Source organism: Coffea arabica, chromosome 1c (genome assembly GCF_036785885.1).
Source record: "Coffea arabica cultivar ET-39 chromosome 1c, Coffea Arabica ET-39 HiFi, whole genome shotgun sequence".
Classification (NCBI taxonomy): domain Eukaryota; kingdom Viridiplantae; phylum Streptophyta; class Magnoliopsida; order Gentianales; family Rubiaceae; genus Coffea; species Coffea arabica.
Genome location: NC_092310.1, coordinates 489,477 through 507,994, shown reverse-complemented (window position 1 = coordinate 507,994; position 18,518 = coordinate 489,477). Strand labels below are relative to the sequence as shown.

At 40.5% G+C, this 18,518-nt stretch overlaps 2 long non-coding RNA genes and 1 other non-coding gene across 3 annotated transcripts in view; 2 read left to right on the top strand and 1 right to left on the bottom strand.

The window, feature by feature from the left end:
• Positions 1 to 18,518, bottom strand: part of LOC113743241 (uncharacterized) — a 43,304-nt gene that overhangs the window by 16,705 nt on the left and 8,081 nt on the right. The gene's annotated exons all lie outside the window — the stretch shown is intronic.
• On the top strand, positions 22 to 17,385 carry LOC113733027 (uncharacterized). The gene is made up of 2 exons (XR_011817408.1): positions 22 to 163; positions 17,082 to 17,385. It is a non-coding gene; the product is annotated as an uncharacterized lncRNA (long non-coding RNA).
• On the top strand, positions 13,702 to 13,808 carry LOC140006761 (small nucleolar RNA R71). The gene has a single exon (XR_011814595.1). It is a non-coding gene; the product is annotated as a small nucleolar RNA R71 (small nucleolar RNA).

Genomic DNA, 18,518 nt, shown 5'->3' with positions numbered 1-18,518 from the left:
TTTTTTTCTGGACTGTTACGCATGTCTTTTGTGCTTCCATCAAGGAACTTTTTTGGGAACTTATGCATCACTTATTCATGTCATCCTGAAATTCTGAGCAGGGTTTGAGTGCTGGGTTGCTTAGACAAGCCACATACACAAATGCCAGACTTGGATCTTTCAGGTGAGTATTGTTGTGAAGAGGGATCATTTTATCTTTGATGAATGATTTTTTAAAGACCAAACTTGGTCAATGTCGATTTTATTCTTATTATGTTGCGTGTATTCAATTTTTTGTTCCGGCTTTTGATGGCTTTAGTACTTGCTTGCTTTGAGTGCGTTTGTACTGGCCTCTTTCTTTGTCCATGTCATTTATCATTTATTGTGGTTGCAATGTCAAGTACGTAAATCAGGATTCTTGACAGGTGCCGAACCTGTGCAATAATAATTACTAAAAAGTTCTAATTACCACCTCAATTAAATAATTATAGAACAAATCCAATTACTGGAGCAGGGACCCTAGGTGTGCAATGGGTTACTTGATTCATCCTGTTCCCGAAGAGTTTGCTTAATCCGATATACCGGATTTGTCTATAAAAATATTAATTTCGCGTACAATGGCAAGTAGGGTCGATTCTACAGGGAGCGGGTAGGAAATTATTTCTTTCCAAATTAGTAGAACAAAATTGGGGGATTTTCAATGGGAGATAAATAAATAAAATAAAAGTAAAATAAAAAAAATAAAGCGAACTAAATTCAGAACTAACTCACAAAGCACAATTCACTAAAAATAGCAATTAATAAGATTCCACCCAAAGGATCAACTGCTCAGGCACGGTCCAATTAAATGATCATCGATGCAAAGATATTTCACCCATTCATCACTAGGTTGGTTATAGTTATCAATAATCTCTGACAACCAGTTCTTCCTTACCTTTTCGACAGTCAAGGTACGACCATTGATTGCTTCCCTAACCAGATAACAACCCTAGGTACGACCATAGGAATTTAATTACCCAATTGCATTAAAGCTAGAAGAACCCAACCCTAACCAATAACACACGCTAAGAGGGTTTATTTAAGCTAGATCCTGCGTTTCCCCATCATAAAACCAATTATGGTGGTTGCCACGGGGTGTTAACTAAATGAACAATTACGGATTCTATTTAATTAACGTGGCAGTAGGCTATTAAATTAAATCAAATACCCGGCCGTTGATATTCGATTAATCAAATACCCATGAACAATTAATTCAGAAAACGCACGAATAATAACGAATTGGAAGAAATAATGAAAGCTTGATTAGATCTCACAGATATTATGGACCGCGCCCTCACGTCACCCTTTGGGTAGAGGAGAAAATTAGCTGCTCCTCATCATGCCAAGCTCACGCGATTTAATTGATTTCATCCACGCAAACATCCAAACAATTAATTCCAAGGAGCGGAGCGATGTGAATTAACTAAGGAACAAATGGGAAATTCCCTTGGTTCATTTCCTTATATTCCGTCGCTCCTGGAGCAGAGTCAAGAAAAAGGATAAAAGCGATGGAAAATTGTAGCAAATCAAAAGCGAACGTCAAAGGCGTCTACAGCAAAAGATTGAAAAGGTGAACTCCTAAACTAGTCTAAGTTGCGGCTGAAGAATGCCAAAAGCCCCCAGTCAAAAGCGGCTGACTGCTGACAAACCTAGGAAAAGAAAACTAAGCCTCAAAAATAGATGCCCCTTGAATCTTCCTTGTTTCGCTTTTTATATCCGCCGCACAAGAGACGTAGAAAAGAAAAAGACGTCTGGAACAAAGGCCTGGAGCAAAGCTTTGTCTCCAGAGTTCTGATCCCACGCTTCGGGTTCACGTGGACCGCAGTCCGGCTTTCGGTTTCATCCTCCTTTTAAGGCGTGGCCACGCTCTGAAATGAAAAGTCTTCTGAAAATTTACCCCGCGATATCATTTTAATGCTAACCACCTACAATTCACACAAATATCAAATATGAGTGAAATTCCCTTTCTTAGCACCATGAATAGCCAAAATTAGAACAAGATGACAATGCAAAACGTGCCAAATAACGGCTCTATCAAATCCCCCCACACCTAGACAATGCTTGCCCTCAAGCATTTCGGAGCTCAGAAGTACAACCAAGAGAGCAGAGGTCATGTAGTAGTCTATACTAACACAAGCATCTAGGGTCCCTGACAATATCACCAAAGGTAGAACACACCGGACATGTTGTAATTCAAAGAATATATATGAATACTAGGAACGCTCAATTCAACATCACGGAATGCCATTACCATAGGCTTGCACATTTATCACATCTCCACCACTTAAAAGTGAACTAAACACATAAATCAAAGGGACTTTAATAGGGTTGTAATGGGGCTCAAGTGAAAGGCGAGTTAAGAAGGTATAGATAGGGGGTAAAGTGTCAAGAGAATGTCCGAAACCCACCCATAACCACAGTGCTTTACCGGGGAAATTTCACAAGCAGGGCAGTTTCCATTTGCTGTACACCCTGTACAAGTGCCCCAAATTTTTTGTTTTTTTGTTTTTTTTTTTTGCGGCTGCTCGCAAGGCGTGGGCACGCCTTGTAGCCCATAGTCCTCTGGTCATGAGGTCTCTTCAGGTTTTTTTTTTTTTCCTTTTTTTTTTAAGGGGCAAAAGTCCTGTAAAGCGTGGGCACGCCTCGTGATCCAAAGTCCTCTGGTCAGTGGCCTTTTTCCAATTTCCCCTCCTTTATACAAGGATAGCATCATATAGCTCCGAATCTAATAGTACTTGCAACCCCAATTTTGTTTGCTTTGCTGATAGGGTGTTAATTGTTGGTTATTTTATTGCTAATTTTCCCCTTTATCCTTGCCAAATATTGTTTTAATTATTAATATTTACTTATATTTGGTATTGGACTCAATTTCAGGGAATAGAGCAGAAAACTACAAAAAAGGAGGTACTTTTTGGAGAATATGGAGACTTCTAAATACTCCACAGACTTGGCCCACATTGCTAAGAAGGACCGGGTTTCCATTTACCTTTTTGCTGACTAGGAGTCCTACCAAGAGTAAACATGATACAAGGAATGGCGCAGGACCTTCTTTGGAGCATTTGGACTCTCAATTTTGGTGGGACCAGCGAGATAAGAAGCCTTAGTCATTAGGAACGTACAGAGGCTTAAAATCAAGAAGCAATTCGGATGGGCCCCACCTTGTGGAAGAGTTTCCTTTTTGGACTTTAACTCTCAATTCGTGCGGGGACCACGGAAAAGGGGGAAAGCATTAGACTTTCTTTTGGCTTTAAAAAGGGAGAAACGTGCAGAAGGTTGGGGGATTGAATAGTTTTTTAGTTTAGGTTTTTAGTATAGTTTTAGTTTTCTTTTCTTAGCTCTTTCGCATGGTTGTTCTCCATTAATGGAGAACTAACCTCTTAATTCAAGTCAAGGGGACAACTGAAGATTTGGTTCAACAATTACTATGAGATCTAATTTATTTTAATTGCTTCCTTAATTTATTGGTATTTATATGTTTCCTGCTTTTAATTGCTATAGCTCGTGTGAGTGATTGAATAGATGCGCAATATTTAATTATTCACATAGGCTATTTTGCTAAATAGGGATAATTGAATCCGTAATTGTTCGTTATCTTTATCTCAGTAGCAACTGGCGTAATTGGGTTTATGTCAGGAGAGCATATGATCTAACTTAAACAAACCCTCGTAGCGTGTTTGTTAGTTAGAATTGGGCCTTTCTAATTATTAATGCAATCTAGAAATTAAATCCTACGGTCGTACCTAGGGTTGTTTTTTTGTTAGAGAAATAGTTAACGGTCGTACCTTAACTATCGAGAAATTAAGGAAAGGTTGGTTGTTTATCGCGTGCATGACAACTATAACTGGTCTATTAATAAATGTGGAATTATCTGTGAATCAATGATCAGTGCCTGAACCACTTCTGAAGTGTACCCTTGGCTAGAGTTTTCCCTTAATTATTTCTCTTAATCAATTATTTTCTGCAGTTAATTTATTTAGTTAGCATTTAATCCAAAACCCCCCATACCTTGGACTCTAGAAGAAACGAATTATCCCCAGTCCCTGTGGATTCGACCCTGCTCACCGCTATATACAAAATCTATATTTTTCTCGAGTAGGTATTTATTATTGCACAGGTTCGGCACCTGTCAATTTTTGGCGCCGTTGCCGGGGACTGGTGCCAGATTAATTTGTTTCTTTTTAAGTTCATTTTTTTAAATTTTTTTAATTTATTTTTCTCTTATTTTTTTTATATATAGTTTATGGCTTCTAACACTCCGTATTTTGGTGATAGACTGGATTTTGTTTCCGGGGAAGGCGATGAAACTAGTTTTTTTTCTAAGTTTGCACATGCAGAGGCAGTAAACTCTATTAGAAAAAGAATGGCTGCTGCAACCTGTAAAATTTGTTATGCCAGGGATCATTCAACCAGTATGTGCCCCGAATATCAAGATAATCTGAGTGTCCCACTCAATAATTATGGAGATTTTTCACCCTGGTCTCAAACGTGGTATAACCCTAATCCATACGGGTATGATCAAGGAGGGTGGGATAACTCCAATTATAATTATACAACGGGGCCAATGAATTTTCAGCAGTATGAGTCTCAAGAATCGTCATCTATGTCAGGTATGTCTCTTGAAGAGATAGTTGAACCAATAACTACTAATACATACCAATTCCAACAGGAGACACAAATGAGGAATGGGATGATGAAGGATGCAATGAATTATCTGGCAGATCAACTATGTCTATTGACATCCAGAATAAATCGATTGGTTTCTCAAAGTGAAGAATTGCCCTCACAAACTATTATCGACCATGAGGAAGATGAGAGTGCAATTATCCTGACGAATGACATGGTGCTGCGAGAATCTCAAAAAGAAGGATCTAAAATTACAGTTGAAAAGGAAGTTGAAGTGCAAGACATGAGACCCCAACATCAAATGGTTCAAGTGAATGAATCCAGTGAACAATCTCCAAATGCGGTGACATCTCCTCCATTTCTTGATCAATATTTTCCTGACTCATATTCTTTAATTCCTGTTAGTGAGATTGATTTTATCATACCAGACGATTTTGAGTTTCATGACAGGAATAAGTTAAGAGCTACGATGGTCAAATATCTTGAACCGATAAAGGCGTGTGATGGAGGAGAGAGTGGAGAATGCAAATTATCGTTGACTTGTTTGGCGCCATTTACTAGTCCATAGAAGCCCGTATCTCGTGTGCTCAAGAATTACTCTATTTACGAGGGCTATCAGGATTATATAGAGGATGAAGCACTGAAACGAGTCACAAGATTTTATTCTCCGTGAATAAATATGGCAATGTCTAGCCAAAGACATTAAAGAAAGGCGCTGCTTGGGAGGCAACCCAAGACTCTTTATTTTAGTTTTCTTATGCTTTTTGGAATTTTTGTTAAGTGTTAGTTGCATTTAGTGATTTGTTGCTTTTGTGGCAGGAAGCTAACAGTTAGACGTGCCCTCGCCAGGTGGTCACGCCTGAGGGGAAGAAATTTTCGTGCAGGTTCTGCGGACTCTATAGCAGTTAGACCTGCCCACGCCAGGTAGTCACGCCTGAGGGAAAGGAATTTTTGTTCAGGATCTGCGGACTCTATAGCAGTTAGACGCGCCCACACCAGGTGGTCACGCTTGAGGGAAAGGAATTTTCATTCAGGATCTATGGACTCTATAGCAGTTAGACGTGCCCACGCCTAGGCCAGAGGCTCCTTATTCTAAAAAAAAAAAAAAAAAAAAGAGAAAAAATTTTTTTTACAAAAGCAATTTCAATTTTTGGAGAATTTCAGTAAGACTAGTTAAAAAAAAAAACATTTTATTTTCTTTTTCTTCTTTTCTTCTTTCTTTTCTTTTCTTTCTTTCTTTCTTTCTTCTTTTTCTTTCTTCCTTCTTCCTCGCTGCTTTCCCTTTCCCCCTGTCCTTTTCTACTTCAGCCGCAGCCTCCATGCTCCATGCCATCAGATCGCACGCCATCAGCTCGCGGCCAAGCCGCGTCTCTCCTCCACTCTCACCTTCCAGGAGCGCCGCCCCCTCAGCTTAGCTCGCCGCACCCCACCCACGGCCTGCTCCATCACCGTGCGCCTCCTCCAGCTTCGTCCGCCGCACGCCGCGGCTCCCTTCCCCATCACGCGCAGCTCCTCCTGAGCTCGCGCGCCTCCACCGCCACCAGGAGCTCGCTGCGCCTCTCTTCACTGACCAGCTGCGCCTCACCACCAGCTCTTCAGCCCTTCACCTGCGCGAGAAGCCGCCGCCTCAGCTCGCCACTCTGCCGCTGCCATCGCGACAGCCCACGAGCCCCGCCTATTTCTCCCTCTCTCTGCCGCACGTCACCTCAACCCCAGCTCATCCGCCTCACGTGCACCTCCTCCGTCGCGCCCCAGCTTCAACCCGCGCCGCCCTCCAGCCAGCTCCACCTCTGCACCTCCAAGCTCCACCGCCAGTCCACACAGCGCAAGCCACCTGTCAAATTTCTTTGACAGGTGGAGGTATTGAATTCTTCCCCAAATTAGTTTCACTCTCTGAAAGTTGTGGTAGAATTTCTTGATGGATAAACGAAGGTGATAATTTGGGCATTTTCTAGGGTAAATTTTGAACAGAGTTGGGTTTAATTGCTGACATAGTAGGGATATTTTCTGCTATTATTTGAATTTTTGGCCGGTTGATTAATTTTTCCCTGTGACTCACCAGTGGTACTGGTTGATTAATTTTAAAGTTTAAGTTCTTGCGGTTGTGTTACTGCCATTGAATTTAATTCTTTCCTGTCTGTGCACCAGTGGTACTGGTTGCAGTGTTGCTTTCCATTTCTTAATCCTCTGTGCTGGACTGCCTATTCGATTCTTGAGTTTTGGTGCCTGAACTGTCTCTCGATTCTTACCATTAGTTGCTGGAATTGCTGGTTTCTTGGGTCATTTGCTAATTTTGGTGGGTTTAACTGGGTATTTAACTGTCCAATTGGAGACAGTTGTTGAGATTTTGGGTGGGTTTGTGTCCAATTGCTGAAATTTGTTGCGTTGTTTAGTCACTCGCACTGCTCCTAGTTGGTTCGAGTAAAACTGGTTGGACGTCCCTAGCCCGTAGAGTTTAACTGTTACATTGTTTGGGGTGATTTTCTGGTATTGATCGAATTGTTGGGCATTATTTGGGGGTTTTGGCTGCTTGAGACCTCTATTGCACCCTTAGTTGAGTAATTTTCTGGGTTGGTTTGTTGAATTAGTATTGCCATTGGTTGACTCTAAGTACCTTGTTTGGGGAGTATTCAGTTTTGTGATTTCAATTGCTAAGCTCATTGGAGCACTTGCCGAGATTTTGAGTTGCGTGATTTCTGCATTGACTAATATTCGGACCACCATTGCTTATTGTTTGTAATAGCTGCTTTGTTGAGATTTTCGCCTAGTCCTTAGGTGCCTGAAGTTTCCATTTTCTTGATTGGGGTGGCCGTTTATGTTGCTTCATTATCTGAGGGATGCACCAGTGGTACTGGTTGGGGTATTATAACTACATTTGTTGCCACTTGGTTCTAGTTGGTGGGCTACTTGATCGAAAACTGCCAAACATTTTGATTTAGTTGTAGTCCAAAATTTGAACTACTATTGCTGGTTTTGATGGTTTCTTGGCTCATTTGCTAATTTCGGTTGGTTGAATTGTGTAATTTCTTATCCAATTGGAGCCATTTGGACAGATTTTGGGTGGGCAAGTTTTGTCGCTCTCTGTTGATCTTTGGGAGGCATTTCTGACCGTATTCTACGTATTCAAATTGGTTGAATTCACTGCTTTGTCGAGGTTATTTTTGGTATCACTTGAGTTCTACTTTGCTGATTTCTGTCTTGCGTCCCTTGAAGTGCCTTTGGTTGGGTATTTTCTTCATTTGTTTGTTGAATTGGAAGGCTACTGTGCCACTTCCATTGCTTATTGCTGTTGGTGGCGTCTAATTGACTTGCTGGGAGTATTTTACCTATTGATTTCAATTGCTAAATCTTTAGAGCATTTGTTGCGAGTTTGGACTACATTGTTCCTGCATTTGACCCAACTGGGGCCACCAGTGAGTATTGATTGAAATTGCTGTATTGTTGGGATATTTGTATAGTCTCTAGGTGCCTGGGTTGTGCATTTTGTTGATTGGGTTGTCTACGAGGGAGGCACCACTGGCTATTAAATTGTTATTGTTTTGAATTTGCTAAGTGGCCTCTCCCACCGATGGCTGCTGATGCCCAGTGGATGAGCGAGTAATGCATATCGCCAACCAGGTGGCTCCAATCCCTAAGAACCTGGCCGCGTATTTCCACCTGAACCGCCCCTATTTTGATGACTTCAGGGAAGTACCGTTGCCCCTCTCCTTCCTTCTGCTTTTACATTATCACATTGAGGGCAATGTGTCATTTAGGTGTGGGGGGGGAGATCAGTTGGGATGCTAGTATTTTTTTGTTTGTAGTTTCTAGGGGCTTGTCCTTTATTTTTAGTTAGTTTTTGCCTATCTTTCATTTATTTTCTTTTCTTTTTCTTTCTAGTGGTCAGTTCTTATTTGAATACCAAGTTTGATGTTGGATCGTTGTTTCTAATTCTGCTATTGCCAAGTTTATTGATAAAAAGGTATTGAGTTAAGGTGGTTGAGTTCAGGAACATCTTTTTGGTGAATATCAATAATTACTTGACTTTTCTAATTTTTAGTTAACTTTTCTAGGTATAGGGAATGATTATTGGCATTTTTCTTGTGAATTGGTCCAATTATTAATTCTAGTTCTTCATGTTTGGAAATTTGAGACTGGCTGCTGTTATTCATGTGTTGTTTTTAGATATTGTGTTATTTGGTTATAAATAAGAGTTGACTGTACTCCGCTAGTAGTTACTACTGAGTAACCGGGGATCTTCACCTAAAAGTGTTGATTCTCGCGTCAAAAAGTAGTAATTGCTATGAGTACGTGGTCACGTGGCGATAGAAGCTGAGTAACCGGGCTCCTTCATCTGGCCAATGTTGGAGTTCGCGTCAAAAAGCTCAAATGGCTAGCGACTAAGTCTTTTGCTACAAAAAAAAAATGAAAAAAAGGGAAGGTTGTGTTAGTGTGTAATAAAAGTCAGCTTGCCGAATTATGGACTTAATGTTGAGATTTTGGTTAATAGTTGGACCATTTACTGATAAATGTGAGCAACCATTCCTTTTTCTTAGATTAGTTTGCTTTAAATTGGAGGAGTTGGTGGTTGAGAAGCTAACCGGAGTGGTTTTTCTTGGATCTTAACTGTGATGCTTGATATATGTTTTTCTGGGTATCTTGGCAATATGATAGTTAGAGCAATAGCCATAGTCAAATTTTGGTGTTCAATTGCTATTCTTATGCTTGAGGACAAGCATGATTTAGGTGTGGGGGGAATTGATAGGGTGTTAATTGTTGGTTATTTTATTGCTAATTTTCCCCTTTATCCTTGCCAAATATTGTTTTAATTATTAATATTTACTTATATTTGGTATTGGACTCAATTTCAGGGAATAGAGCAGAAAACTACAAAAAAGAAGGTACTTTTTGGAGAATATGGAGACTTCTAAATACTCCACAGACTTGGCCCACATTGCTAAGAAGGACCGGATTTCCATTTACCTTTTTGCTGACTAGGAGTCCTACCAAGAGTAAACATGATACAAGGAATGGCGCAGGACCTTCTTTGGAGCATTTGGACTCTCAATTTTGGTGGGACCAGCGAGATAAGAAGCCTTAGTCATTAGGAACGTACAGAGGCTTAAAATCAAGAAGCAATTCGGATGGGTCCCACCTTGTGGAAGAGTTTCCTTCTTGGACTTTAACTCTCAATTCGTGCGGGGACCACGGAAAAGGAGGAAAGCATTAGACTTTCTTTTGGCTTTAAAAAGGGAGAAACGTGCAGAAGGTTGGGGGATTGAATAGTTTTTTAGTTTAGGTTTTTAGCATAGTTTTAGTTTTCTTTTCTTAGCTCTTTCGCATGGTTGTTCTCCATTAATGGAGAACTAACCTCTTAATTCAAGTCAAGGGGACAACTGAAGATTTGGTTCAACAATTACTGTGAGATCTAATTTATTTTAATTGCTTCCTTAATTTATTGGTATTTATATGTTTCCTGCTTTTAATTGCTATAGCTCGTGTGAGTGATTGAATAGATGCGCAATATTTAATTATTCACATAGGCTATTTTGCTAAATAGGGATAATTGAATCCGTAATTGTTCGTTATCTTTATCTCAGTAGCAACTGGCGTAATTGGGTTTATGTCAGGGGAGCATACGATCTAACTTAAACAAACCCTCGTAGCGAGTTTGTTAGTTAGGATTGGGCCTTTCTAATTATTAATGCAATCTAGAAATTAAATCCTACGGTCGTACCTAGGGTTGTTTTTGGGTTAGAGAAATAGTTAACGGTCGTACCTTAACTATCGAGAAATTAAGGAAAGGTTGGTTGTTTATCGCGTGCATGACAACTATAACTGGTCTATTAATAAATGTGGAATTATCTGTGAATCAATGATCAGTGCCTGAACCACTTCTGAAGTGTACCCTTGGCTAGAGTTTTCCCTTAATTATTTCTCTTAATCAATTATTTTCTGCAGTTAATTTATTTAGTTAGCATTTAATCCAAAACCCCCCATACCTTGGACTCTAGAAGAAACGAATTATCCCCAGTCCCTGTGGATTCGACCCTGCTCACCGCTATATACAAAATCTATATTTTTCTCGAGTAGGTATTTATTATTGCACAGGTTCGGCACCTGTCATTTGCACAAATGATGGAATTCAGGCATCTCTTGACAACACAGGGGTAAACAAGAAAGTTTAAAGAGGTTTTGGGTTAATAAACACGGATATCAACCAGAAACGAAGGACTAAATCTCAAATTGGTTCACTATTGGGAGATAAGATGAGGGTTTGATTTTTTTTTTAGATAGCTAAAGAGGGTTAAATCCTAAATGCCCTTATCATTTCAAATGCATCTAATTCAACAAAAATGTGGCCTTGACATGTATAAACTAGCAAGTTCTAGAATGCCAATACCATGTGTGATACCCACTCAATCAAACAAAAATAGAGCAAACAAGAATAATGTGCTCATATAAGGCTCAAAAGCTCCCCCAAAAGTTACAAGAATGGGTCAATTCCAGCATATTCAACATTCAACGACACTGCCAAGGGAAACAAAATGCACAGCTAGTATATTCGACCACATACCCACTCACTTTGATTGTGTCATTCATCACAGCAACATGCCCTAATACTAACAAGCATAGAAATAGCCAAAAAGCCGCCTAACTACATTGTTTTCATTCATTTTTTTTTTCATTTTTTTTTGTTTTTTTTGTTTTTGTTTTTTGTTTTTTTTTTGTTTGAGTAACAAAGAAAAAGGAAATAATGGAAGCCACTAATCCCCCCACACCTAAAACCTACATTGTCCTCAATGTAGAAAAGACAAATGAAATATTAGGGGAAAGAAAAGAAACTTCCCTGATCACCGGGGAGAGAAAGTGAGACACTAAGGCGGAGGAGGTAAGACGGCTGCGTGCACAAGGTGGTGTGGTGGCGACGGACGCAACACCAACAGGAAGGAGAAGACTGAAGTTTCTTTTTCGGATGGATTGGAAGGCGTGGGCACGCCTTAGAAGTTATAGTCGTCTGACCGTCAATTCGAAAACTCCATTCCTTAGGTGTGATGACCTAGCGTGGGCATGCCTAGCTGCCAACTTCCTGTCACAAAATAACAACCCACTAAATGACACTAACACTTAACAAAAACTTCAAAAATATAAGAAAACTAAAACAAAAGAAGCCTTGGGTTGCCTCCCAAGCAGCGCCTTTCTTTAATGTCTTTGGCTAGACATAGCACCACTCTTTAGTCTGGATGTAATTGAATTTTCCTTGTAATTGGTGGCCCTCCTCCAGGATCCACATGGCCATTGAGTGCAATTTTTTTCCTAAATTTTCTCTCCATTTTTACCTCATGAATTGCTTTCATCCTATAGGACTTGTTCGCAGCAACCTTGAATTTACCCCTACAAGCAAACTTAGAGAATTCTTGCACAGAGGGATCAGTGGTATATATAGCAAACACAGAATGAGAGTTAACAGGATGTTTCATTGTATCAAAAATATTAAAATGGACTATTTCTCCATCAAATTCCATCGTGAGAGTACCCTTACTAATATCAATTTTAGTCTGGGCAGTACTCAAAAATGGTCTTCCTAATATAATGGGTGATGGATTTGGGGCACTTCTATCATCCATGTAAAGCACATAAAAATCAGTAGGAAAAATTAATCCATCTACTTGCACTAAAACATCCTCAACTATCCCATCCGGATAAGCACATGTACGATCAGCCAATTGAATTATTATCCCCGTTTCTTTTAAAGGTCCTAAATTTAGGGAATCATAGATTGACTTAGGCATCACATTAATAGAAGCCCCTAAATCTATCATGGCATTTTTGATACTAGAATGACCAATCTTACAGGGGATAGCAAACATACCTGGATCTCCGCATTTGGGTGGGAGTTTCCTTTGAAGTACAGCTGATACATTCTCTCCTACCATCACTCTTTCATCACCCCTTAGCTTTCTTTTGTTAACGCACAAGTCTTTCAAGAACTTTGCGTACTTGGGTACCTGCTTGATCGCGTCCAATAGGGGGATGTTTACTTGAACTTTGCGGAACACATCCAGGATTTCTTTTTCCTTTTCTGCCCTCTTTGTCTTTTCCAACCTGCAAGGAAAAGGAGCTATATTAGATTTAATAGGGATCGAAGGAATAGATGTTACCTTAGGCTCTTCGCGAATGCGCCCTTCCTCTTCAATTCCCTTTTCTATCTGCTCCTCACTTTTGCTTTTCGAAATCGTCAACTTAGATCCCTCCACCTTCTTGCCACTCCTTAATGTCATGGCACTTACATTTCTGGGGTTTAGCTCAGGTTGCGATGGCAATTTCCCAAAGACGTGGGACTCCAGGCGATTAATGGCAGTTGCCATTTGACTCATGCGAGTCTCCATATCTTTCATGCCTGCTTTGGTGTCCTGTTGAAACTGAGTAGTACTTGCAACTAAGGACCTAGTCTCCTGCTGGAGCCGAGTGGTGGTCGTGACGAGTTGAGTGGTAGTCGTGGCCAAACTCTTGACAATTTCTTCCAAAGAACTCCCTGAGCTTGAGGACGAGGGTTGAGAATTATGTTGCCAAGGTTGCTGAAATCCTGGAAGCCGATTGGAGAATGCATTTTGTGGCCTACTACCATAGCTGAGATTGGGGTGATCTCTCCAACCCGGATTGTACGTGTTGGAGTATGGATCGTACTGCCTACGAGGCGCGGGCACGCCTCCAGCCATGTTCACTTGTTCGGCCCCATCCTCTTGCAACATAGGGCATGAGTCAGTATGGTGACCCATATTTGTGCAGATTCCACAGGCCTTTACTTGGGGCATATTTCCCACCACTAATTGTCGAACAACGGATGTTAGTTCCGACAATTGTTGCTGAATAGATGACGTCTCCACCTCGTTGACCCTACGGGTAGGGTTAGTCTCACGGAAGCCAAACTGTTGAGAATTCTCCGCCATCGACTCAATGAGCAGCCATGCTTCCCTCGGGGTCTTATTTGCCAACGCTCCCCCGCTTGCAGCATCTATGATACTCCTATCAGTTGATTTGAGTCCTTCATAGAAGTATTGGATTAACAGTTGTTCACTAATTTGATGCTGCGGGCATCTAGTGCACAACTTGTTAAACCTTTCCCAATAGTCATACAAGGATTCCCCGGGATACTGTTTAATGTTACAGATTTCCTTCCTCAAACTCGCAGCCCGGGATGCAGGGAAGAATTTTTCCAAAAAGCTTCTTTTTCAACTGCGCCCATGTGGTAATACTACCTGCTGGAAGGTAGTACAGCCAATCTTTAGCTGCATCCTTGAGAGAGAAGGGGAAAGCTCTAAGTCTTATCTGCTCTTCAGTGACCCCAGGAGGTTTCATGCTAGAGCAAACTACCTCGAACTCCTTGACATGTTTGTGGGGTTCTTCGCCAGAGAGACCATGGAAAGAAGGTAGGAGGTGAATCAACCCTGACTTCAGTTCGAAAGCAGTATTCTCAGCCAAAATAGGGAATGTGATGCATAAGGGCTGGTGAGTCAGCTCCGGGGCGGCCAGCTCCCTCAATGTTTGGGTGTTGGCCATGCTTACTTCGTCTTCCGATGACTCGTTTGCAGCAAGTAAGTGCCCTTCTTTTTGCCTCTTGGTCTCTTGCCTCCGCCTACGCGCTGCCTTCTCAACCTCAGGGTCGTATACTAGTTCACCTGTGCGAGAAGAACGGGGCATAAACTAGCAAAAATACCAAGAAGAATAGAATAAAATAAAAATAAAACAAAAACTGAATTTGAAAAGAAACAAATAATCCAAACGCCAGCTCCCCGGCAACGGCGCCAAAAATTGACAGGTGCCGAACCTGTGCAATAATAATTACTAAAAAGTCCTAATTACCATCCCAATTAAATAATTATAGAACAAATCCAAATACTGGAGCAGGGACCCTAGGTGTGCAATGGGTTACTTGATTCACCCTGTTCCCGAAGAGTTTGCTTAATCCGATATACCGGATTTGTCTATAAAAATATTAATTTCGCGTACAATGGCAAGTAGGGTCGATTCCACAGGGAGCGGGTAGGAAATTATTTCTTTCTAAATTAGTAGAACAAAATTGGGGGATTTTCAATGGGAGATAAATAAATAAAATAAAAGTAAAATAAAAAAAAATAAAGCGAGCTAAATTCAGAACTAACTCACAAAGCACAATTCACTAAAAATAGCAATTAATAAGATTCCACCCAAAGGATCAACTGCTCAGGCACGGTCCAATTAACTGATCATCGATGCAAAGATATTTCACCCATTCATCACTAGGTTGGTTATAGTTATCAATAAGCTCTGACAACCAGTTCTTCCTTACCTTTTCGACAGTTAAGGTACGACCATTGACTGTTTCCCTAACCAAATAACAACCCTAGGTACGACCATAGGAATTTAATTACCCAATTGCATTAAAACTAGAAGAACCCAACCCTAACCAATAAACACGCTAAGAGGGTTTATTTAAGCTAGATCCTGCGTTTCCCCATCATAAAACCAATTATGGTGGTTGCCACGGGGTGTTAACTAAATGAACAATTACGGATTCTATTTAATTAACGTGGCAGTAGGCTATTAAATTAAATCAAATACCCGGCCGTTGATATTCGATTAATCAAATACCCATGAACAATTAATTCAGAAAACGCACGAATAATAACGAATTGGAAGAAATAATGAAAGCTTGATTAGATCTCACAGATATTATGGACCGCGCCCTCGCGTCACCCTTTGGGTAGAGGAGAAAATTAGCCGCTCCTCATCATGCCAAGCTCACGCGATTTAATTGATTTCATCCACGCAAACATCCAAACAATTAATTCCAAGGAGCGGAGCGATGTGAATTAACTAAGGAACAAATGGGAAATTCCCTTGGTTCATTTCCTTATATTCCGTCGCTCCTGGAGCAGAGTCAAGAAAAAGGATAAAAGAGATGGAAAATTGTAGCAAATCAAAAGCGAACGTCAAAGGCGTCTACAGCAAAAGATTGAAAAGGTGAACTCCTAAACTAGTCTAAGTTGCGGCTGAAGAATGCCAAAAGCCCCCAGTCAAAAGCGGCTGACTGCTGACAAACCTAGGAAAAGAAAACTAAGCCTCAAAAATAGATGCCCCTTGAATCTTCCTTGTTTCGCTTTTTATATCTGCCGCACAAGAGACGTAGAAAAGAAAAAGACGTCTGGAACAAAGGCCTGGAGCAAAGCTTTGTCTCCAGAGTTCTGATCCCACGCTTCGGGTTCACGTGGACCGCAGTTCGGTTTTGGTTTCGTCCTCCTTTTAAGGCGTGGCCACGCTCTGAAATGAAAAGTCTTCTGAAAATTTACCCCGCGATATCATTTTAATGCTAACCACCTACAATTCACACAAATATCAAATATGAGTGAAATTTCCTTTCTTAGCACCATGAATAGCCAAAATTAGAACAAGATGACAATGCAAAACGTGCCAAATAACGGCTCTATCAATGCTTCCTTGAGATTAAAGAGGTCTGATAAACATCACAGAATATTGAATTTTCTGGCCTTGTAACTGTTTTTTAACCACATTTTGTTATCATTTTATTGTTAATCCTAAAATTTTCCTGCATCAGTTATGCGTTAGTGAATGCTACTATTCTTGTTTGAGCGGCTGTTTTGGTACATGTTAATGGAAGAGGAAAAGATAGCATTATTAGTGAAATTTTAATAAGAACATTCTCTTTTTACCTATACCCTTTAGCTTTCTGGGTTATTTTATACTAAATATATTTTGATCACTTGCTATTAACTCGGTTAAAAGTGCTGGGATAGCTTCCCGGAAGAAGTTTCCATTCAAAACGAATGAGCATGTTGGTGGGTGGGGGAATTGGATATTAGGGTCCAGGCAGCACTTACAGTTTGCAGTAATGATAATTGTGATGGCTTGAAACCTCAACAATGCCACTTCCTCTGTCCTATTGTTAAACATCCTTTCCTTTTTCTGTTCACTTGTAATGACCTAAAGTAGCAGAAAAAACTGTTATTCATTTCTTTCCCATGCCCTTGTGTAAAAAGTCGGCCTCGTTTTTCACAGGGATGATGTAAACACAAATATTTTAGTGTGTGGCTGAAGTCATGCAGTCACGGACCTGCATTGCATTCTAGGGTCGTAGCCCATGCATTGTCTTAGTTTCTATGTAATCAGGGCTGAATTTGGATTTTGCAGTTTTGCCTGTCAATTTCTTTCTCTGTTGTTAATTGCATTCCTGATATGTAACTGAAATTCTGGGATGAAGAAGCACTTTCTTGTCTTTCTTCAGTTTATTTGCTATTTTCACTATTGCATGGTTTGGATGGGGAACTTGGAAACTGAAAACTAAGCTATGCCCTTACATTTTGCTTCAGAACAAGATTCTTTTGGATAGGTGATGCGTTAATGCTTGGAAAGCTTACTTGATTTGCAATGCTTATTTGTCACCCTTTCCTTTTATATAACAGGATTTTGACTAACAAAGCACTTGAGGCAAATGATGGCAAGCCTTTACCTCTTTATCAGAAAGCTTTGTGCGGACAGCCGGAGCAATTGGAGCATGTGTTGGCAGTCCTGCAGACTTGTCACTCATTCGTATGCAAGCTGACGCTACGTTGCCTGCAGCCCAGAGGCGCAATTACAAAAATGCATTTCATGCACTTTATCGTATTACTGCCGATGAAGGAGTTTTGGCACTCTGGAAAGGTGCTGGCCCTACTGTTGTGAGGACTATGGCACTTAACATGGGAATGCTTGCCTCGTACGATCAAAGTGTTGAGTTCTTTAGGGATTCCCTTGGTTTTGGCGAGGCTGCTACTGTTGTAGGTATGAAATGATCCATATGAATTTTGATGTGCCCCGGCTTTGTCATTAGATTCCTTAAACTTTAAACCTAGTGATGCTGTATAATTTACTGTCAGCTGACCATGGGAAACATAAGTGTTTATAGAACAGGGGCGGATTTAAAGGGGGGCACTGGGGGCACGGGCCCCTACTGCCCCCCTTAAATTCCTATAATAGTTCTATAATTTTGATATAATTTTAAAAGTGCTCCCAGAAATTTTTTTAGAAAAAATGTGAAAGAATGGGTTACAAAATTTATATCATTTACTTTCTTTTTCTGGTCCCCATTTTCCCCCTAATAGGGCCAAGTACCAATTTTATCGGTCATTACTTTTGGTCCCCACTCCTCAAGTTCCATTTACTCCTCTGGTCCCCCATTTCCTTTCACAACCGATGACCCCTCTTCTTTCACACCCCAACTAACAACTCTTTTTATTTATCACTTCATCCAATCATCATTAATCATTTACTTCCTTTGTTCCCACTCCCTAATTTCTTTTTCCTCCTCTGGCTCTTGGTTGTCCCCACTCGCCAACATACGAGAGCCACTTTTTCTTCCACAACCAAAGCTTGTTACTCTTTCTCTTGATCACTTCACTGATTTAGAGATTGCACCAGAATCAAGAAACTATTTTTGAAAAGCAGCAGACTGACATAATTGTTGTACCAAGCTGGATCACAAACTTTAGAATTAGGCATTTGATGATGATGGGGTTTCAAACATCTTGCTCAGCGCATATATATTGAGGTTCACTTTATTTGAGATGCTGGAAATATTGTTTCAAATAATCCATGTACTATGACTAAAGACTGCCACATCATAACCGGCTTCTTTTTGCTCTTGCTTAAATTTTTGCAAGTTCATCTTCTTCAGTGCGCTTGGGGTTGTTTTCTTTTTCTTTTGCACTGCAATTATTTATCATGTGAAAGATGAAAGCAGGCCTGTTTATTGGATCAGAACTAGCAATTGCAGTTGGGATTAACCAAGAAAGCAAGGAGGCATGGCACGGTGTTTTTATTTTTTTGGAACAGGAAAGGGATGCCTGCCCCTTCTGACATGG